Here is a 7,173-nt window from a genome sequence, read left to right on the forward strand (position 1 = left end):
AACAAGCAGTGATAAAATTGTGAAAACTGTGCAACATTACTGCAAGTCTTGTCTTCAGAGTACACAATAAACATTGGGAGATTAAGGATATTTGCGCAAGATACTGCTAAGGAACTGACAAAGTAGTATTCATGGTATTATGTTCCACCACCAGTCCACAAAATTTTAATTTACGCTCCTGATATTATTGAACATGCTCTGGTAGAGGACGGAGAGCTCTCTAAAGAAGCTGCTGAGTCCGGAAACAAAGACATGTTTCACGTGTTTCCACAAATGCGGTTTTGCTTAATCATTTGCCCCTGAGCTCTGAAATCTGTAGCTAGAGTAACTTTAAAATCAATCCGCATTCCTTTATTTTTATTATTTTGTATGTGCGAGTAAAGTTGGTGTTCATTGGTTTGTTATTATTGTTTTATAAGTATTATTTTACATCCTGTGAAAAACTTTTCCTAAATTAATGGGTCGATTACGGATAGCAACGCAATCACGGTTCGGTTGCCAGCTGGCCACGCAACTGGAGAGAAAATTTGTATTACGAATGGCAACTATCTTCAGTTGCTTTAGAGTTATCGAAAATCGATGTTGACAGTGCGACAACCAGCAAGGGGCTGTAAACAAGCTGTGCGAGTAAAATTAAAATAAAGAGTTTTAAAGAAAATACAGCAATAAAGCTAAGTTCGTCACAATTATTTGTTTAAGGGGAAGAGAAGTGCACGAACGCGGCCTCAATCAGACGACATTTAAAGGATAATTCCAATCCTCTAGAGCTACCGCGTGCACTGTAAGCAAAGGTTAGTGCTTTCAAGGTTCTTCTTTTATTATCGTTTTGTGTTCACTTTAAAAGCATATTGAGGACATCCAGAAGAAGCTGTAGTATAATTGGTTAAAAAACAGATGAACCACTTAGGAATGCAATAAAAACATCGATGCATCGGAAACATCAATGGGCGCGTTCATAAGTCGTAGCTGTTGGGTAACCGTTGGCTGTTTGTCTTAGAAACGCACAGTTGAGTAGTTACGCTCAGCCCAACAGTTGGCAGCTTTCCGCCATTTTTTCCAGCGGAAAATTTTTACGCTACCTGAACTCAACGTGTTGGGTTTAGCCTAAACAGCTGATCGAAAAGACTTACGCCGCTTATATTAAATTTAACGCCGCTTTGTTAGGTGGCAGTTGCAAACAAATTTATTTTATTTTATATTACTGACGTGATAAAGTAACCAAAATATTTTATAATAATACTACGTTTATAAATATATGTTTTTAAGATGTTTGCTAAATAATTTTACACTGTTTAATTCATTGTAACATTGAACGATTTTTTCAACACGGCGGCCACTCAGCGTTGAATTCTAATTAGTATCGGCTCAACTATCTCTATTTGTTGCAATTTCATTTGTTTACATTTTTCAGCTGTTCATTTGGCAGCATATTCATCAAGCCGTTTCTAAGACGTAATCGTTGGGTTCAACAGTTGCCAGCAGTTTCGTAGCAGATGAGCTAAACAGCTACGTCCTATGAACGCAACCAATGTTTGCTATTCGCTATATGGAATAAAAGCGATGTATTGGACCTTCCGATATACATCGATATATCGGTGTATTTTGTTTTCGATGCATCGACTTTTGTGTGCAATGTACACTGTAACAAGGCGAATTTATACAAGGTTGCGTTAACAGAACAAAAACAAAAATTACAATAACAAATTACACGCACATTGACAATCAGTACAAAACAAAATTGCAGCAAACACATCATTTAGACCAGAGGTGGCCAAAACTCACACAATCATATATTTCAATTTTGCTAAACGATGAGAGAATGAAGGGAAGAAGTCGCTCACGCGTCTGATGCAAACAGTGTTGTCAACGATTTCGAGTTGCAAATTATAAGAAACAGGGATTTGTTTATTATGTAAATTAAAAACTGTAAATTAAATGTAAAATTAACGCAAATACGTAATTAAATTAAATTGTATTAATCTTCATATTTTGAAGTAAAAGAAAAGGGATTTTTGGTATTATTTAAAATTCATCTTTTTTATTTATATTCATATGTATATATGTCGTCGGCCGCTGTGGTGTACTGGTAAGCAGTGCGCGCTTTCACTCATCAGCACCTGGGTTCAAGCCCTGGTCAAAGCAATATCGCAAAAAATATAGAAAAAGGTTTCTTCTTAACAGCGGTCGTCCCTCGGCAGGCAATGGCAAATCTCCGAGTGTATTTCTGCCATGAAAAATAGCTTCTCATAAAAATACAATCGCCGTTCGGAGTCGGCGTAAAACTGTAGGTCCCTCCGCTTTGTGTGACAATATCAAGGCGCACGCCACAAGTCGGAGGATAAGCTCGGCCAAACACTAACATATGTGTAAACGCCAATCTATTTTTATTATTATGTATATATGTATATACATATTTTATTAGTTCAATATTTGGGAGGAAGGGGGAATTAAGTGCATTAGTTTCCTAATTTTTAATTAATTCTTCAATGTTTAGTTCATGTTCATAGCTATTAATACACAAAACCCAACAGAATTCTACATGTTAAGTGCGTTTAACAAATTCTTATGTGACAACTCTCATGCAAAGCTAAGTATGCATAACTGGGCTATTAATATTTCGTTTCTTATTTTAGAGTAGGATACGTCGTTTACGTTTTTCCAAAACTCTATTCCCGTGCTAAAAGGCACGGGTCGGCTTGCAATTTTATTAGTTCCCCTTGAATCTCTGGACTATAATTTTGAATATTACATGTAAGTGGATTGTCATGAAGTTCTATTGCATTATCAATAAGTTCAAAATCAGTAAATTTTTCGACATAGCTTTTGATCAGCGTATCAATAATCTCTAAAAATTTAACCAATTTAACTTCATTTGGAAATTCTACAAATATTTTTGATGTCCTCGGCATAAATGTAAAACTTTTATTATTTATTTGATCTTTTAAGAGTCTGAGTTTATGACTTAATGTTTTGTTGCTGAAACCAAATCAAAAATATGTTTGTTTTTCCCTTGCAAATTAAGTTTAAATTCATTTAAAAATAGTGATATATCGCAAAGAAAAGCTAAGTCGTATTTGAAGTCGTAGTTCTGTAAGTGAGAGATTAGTTCTTCGGCGTCTCTTGATTGGTGTTGTTGCACAAATTGAATAATTTCCTCCCGTAAATCGAAAAGTCGTTCTAAACTTTTTCCCCAACTTAGCCAGCGAACTTCAGTAAATAAAATCAAATATGAATAATCTGCCGAAATTTCGTCTAGAAATTCCTTAAACTTTCTATTTGTCAATGCGTTGTGCCCTCCTTTAATTCTATTGATTATTTTTATAGCGACGCTCATTACATTCATTATATTGAGATGCTTCGAAAATAAAGCGTGCTGATGTTTTACGCAATGAAACGCGAAAGTACAAATCCAACAAAACTTTTATTCCTGCCCGTCATTACTTTAGCACCGTCAGTGCATAACGCTCTCAGTTTAATCTTATCGACGGTATTGAACACTTGGGCATTAACTGCTTCCCATATGGTTTCACCTTTAACATGGCTGTGCATTGGAATAAGACATTGAAAATCTTCATATGCTTCAAAATTTCTGTGAACTGTGTGGACATAAATTGCAAGTTGGCTTGTATTTGTTATGTCAGTAGTTTCGTCAAGACATAGAAAAATATAAGCTTTCCTGCAATTTTTTAAGCACACACAAATAAATATGTCTACTTATATTTTCCGTCCGTCGAGTTAAACTTTGTTTTGATAAAGAAATAGTATTAAAGATTTGAGGAGTTCGCTCCTCTCCTTGTTTGCCAAAACATTTCAATGTGCCTTGACAAAGGTCTTTAAAAAAGATTCCGTCTGTATATGGACGGCAATGTTTCGCTAGAGCTATGGCGACCATATAAGAAGCTGCTTTAGCTTCTTTGCTCCAGTTCGTTTGGCAATTCTCATTGAAAAACCTGGTTTTAACGCCCCCTTTAATCGCAAAACCAAATTTTCCCTCCTCACATTCAATATGCCATCATATTCCGTAGCATGGCATGTACTGTAATGGCGTTTAATACAAAATTTTGTCGCCTGTGCAATTTCTTTATGACACACCAAATATTGTGCCCCTCCCTTCCCATTACAAGTGCGTAAAAAATCTACTTCCCAATCCATATTAAACATTTTACCTTGTCTTGCAGCGACTTGATTGCTTGAAAGCACAGTATAGACAGTAACCAACCTTTTTGGGTTGTTGTTGTAGTAGTCGTTGTTGTTGTAGTTATATTCACTCCTGAGGAAGGCACGGGGTTGTGTGCTGCTATTTAAAGGCCTTCCTCAGACTTTTTCTTAGATTTCAGGGTTGTGTGCTGTATTATTATTAGATAAATAAATTTAAGTATTTGTCAAATCGTGATTTTATTAAAAGAAAATTATCAATGGTCTTGAAAAACCAAACAAACGCTCGTGCGAAAGCTCTATTTTTGTGTATTGTTAAAATTTATACATGGCGTACCTATTCTTTTGTGGACTTACTGTATTACTTGAGAATTTAGACAACGTGCGAGCTGCCAGGTTCTGTTATAAATATAATTAACACAAGCTTTTCCGAGTGGTTGCCTTTCAATAAAAAGAATAAACAAATATTCGCAAATAAATTGGATTTATTTTATAACTGACAACTAACCTACGCTTTTTGTTCTTTTCTCCATTTTAATTTCAACTTTATGTGTATACATATTTACAAGCTGTCAAAATTTTGCGTAGTCCCATGAGCTAGGTAAAAACTATGGCATTCGTATTCACAACGAGAAATCTCAAAATTTTTGTTTGGTCTTTCCAAATTTTCTTTTTTTAATCAGTTGGCAAAGGCCCTCAGTGGCAGCGCTCCGAGAATTCGTAACTTTTTACTGTTGGAAATTTTTGACAGTTGCTCTGGTTCAAAAGAAGTTGAGCAATTAAAATCAGAAATTATACAAAAAAGACTTGTCTTTACTGACATTTATTCTTCTAGAACTAAAAGCCATAAATTTACTAGACGCCTTAGTAATAAAATCAAACCATCAGGCCGGGTTGAAAATTTTCATTCACCTCATAGTTAACAAAAATTTACAATCCGTAGTACTTTTCTATCAATTCGCAAATGCGTTTAATTTAAATCGTTTAGAAAATGCGTCATTTATGTATACCATTTTATGTGGAATTATTCAATAAATTTCGTTTTACACTATACTTTTTGAAACTATTTGGAGTTAATTATTTTTTGTTTCTTAAAAGCAACCCTGCGTGCAGGGAAGGCGTGTGTACCAATAATTTCATCCCTAGCATATGCATCCCCGAGGAAGGCAGTCGCCAAANAAAGTTGCGCATCGATTGAGCACGATCACAGCAAAACAATAATCGTCGGCATCACTGATTCATAGAGTACGCTTATGTATGTATGTGTGAAAGTAGCGCAGTTTTTTTCGTGTACATGTGAAAGCAGAAGATAAAAATTTGGCACGTCATCCAAGACGAAAGGCGCAACTTTAGGATGTCCACAAAACGAAATGACGAAAATTATCTCCTATTCCCTATCGTTTTGACATCCTCCTGTACCAATAAGCAATAACAAAATACACGGGACTTTTACTTATATGCAATTGCCACCACCTTATATGGATGCGCCTTGTGGCCACCGTTGATTTAGACAAAAGGTAGAAAGTCGTCGTGAAATCATCGGATCCGATAAACCACCTTGTATAGATTCGCCTTGCACTGTACATACTAAAATTATTTTGTATGCTTTCTAACTCTTCGCTCCAGTAACTATTCTAAGGGCCGTTTTCTCAAGTAACCTGTTACTTTAAAGCTCACTTTATATTTAAAGGTTGCATTACAATTTATGACTGTGTCTAAAGTAAAGCATTTTATTATCCGTTTTAAATTAGTTTACAACCAAGAAACATACATACGTCATAAACCGAGATTATAAATGCTCAACTTTAGACATAGCTTTACTTTTAATACAACCTTTAAATATAAAGTGAGCTTTAAACTTAAAGGTTACTTCTGAAAACGGCCCTAAATGTGGATTTTTCACTATTTATGCACTATTAGAATATACAATAGAATATTATCCAAAATGTTATTGCATTAATAAATTGCTACTTTATTAGTAGAAACATTTGGTGCCAAATACCATCTACAACAGCCGTGCCCAGCGCAGAGCACTTGCTTATGGAGTTCTGCCGGCGTTGGGCATGCCTGATCTACAATATGATATTAATTGATATGATATTGACACTCTAAACCATTTCGAAATTTGGACAGATTTTAAACAGCATATTCCAAAATTGATTCGCATAGCTTATCAACAAAGAGAAATAATATAAAGTGTGCAAGCCAGTTTGATGTTCGCTTATTTCAAAGCAAAATTTGAGTTTCTGCCATTAATCCTTGGTTTCGTCGCATACCTCTGCCTGATTTCGGCTTATGTCCTCATCCTGATGGACTGAACACATCAGTAATGCAACGTTGTGTGTACTTTTGCACATTGCTAGCTGGCACACTTTATATTATTTTATTACGCTTATAACTATTTAACAATTGTCGCCACTTCCATACCTTCCGAAAATTTCGAAGCCTTCTCAAAAGAACAGAAAAAACTGGGATGTGTAACTGTTTAACTCAGTCAGAGGGCAGGACCAGGATGAATGTATTTGCATACAAATTTATTAAAGCAAAAATGTTTTGGGTAGGCGTCGGGGCCAATGATAACCATCAGTTACCACCTCTGCATGGTTGTAAGTCATGCAGAGTCCCTATAATTTTTAGCGCTGTGGCTTTGCCGCTTAAACTCTGTAAGAGTTTTTGAGGGTGTGCGTCAAGCGGGAGTGTTGGGCACCGGTTATTTATTCAAATTAGAAAATTGGGTAGGCGCTGTGGCCAATGGTAGCTCTTAAACCACCTCTGTATGCCGAAAGCAATACAGAGCCCCGTGAGAAAACTCCGGGAGAGTTGTGATGCATCAAGCGAGTTTGTCGAGCATGATTTGGGGTGCCAAGCAATTAACTACTTTAGTAGGTTTTGTTCTGCGGCAGTTGAGAAGTGCATACAAAATGCATACCCAATAGACTGGGTCGAAAAAAAAAGTTGCTAATGTCCGCCCCTAAATTTAAAGATTATGTTGAGAGGGTTCTGGAAAAATTTTTTTTT

This window comes from Rhagoletis zephyria, unplaced genomic scaffold, assembly GCF_001687245.7.
Source record: "Rhagoletis zephyria isolate East Lansing unplaced genomic scaffold, Rhagoletis_zephyria_1.1 Rzeph_scaffold_00135, whole genome shotgun sequence".
Classification (NCBI taxonomy): Eukaryota; Metazoa; Arthropoda; class Insecta; order Diptera; family Tephritidae; genus Rhagoletis; species Rhagoletis zephyria.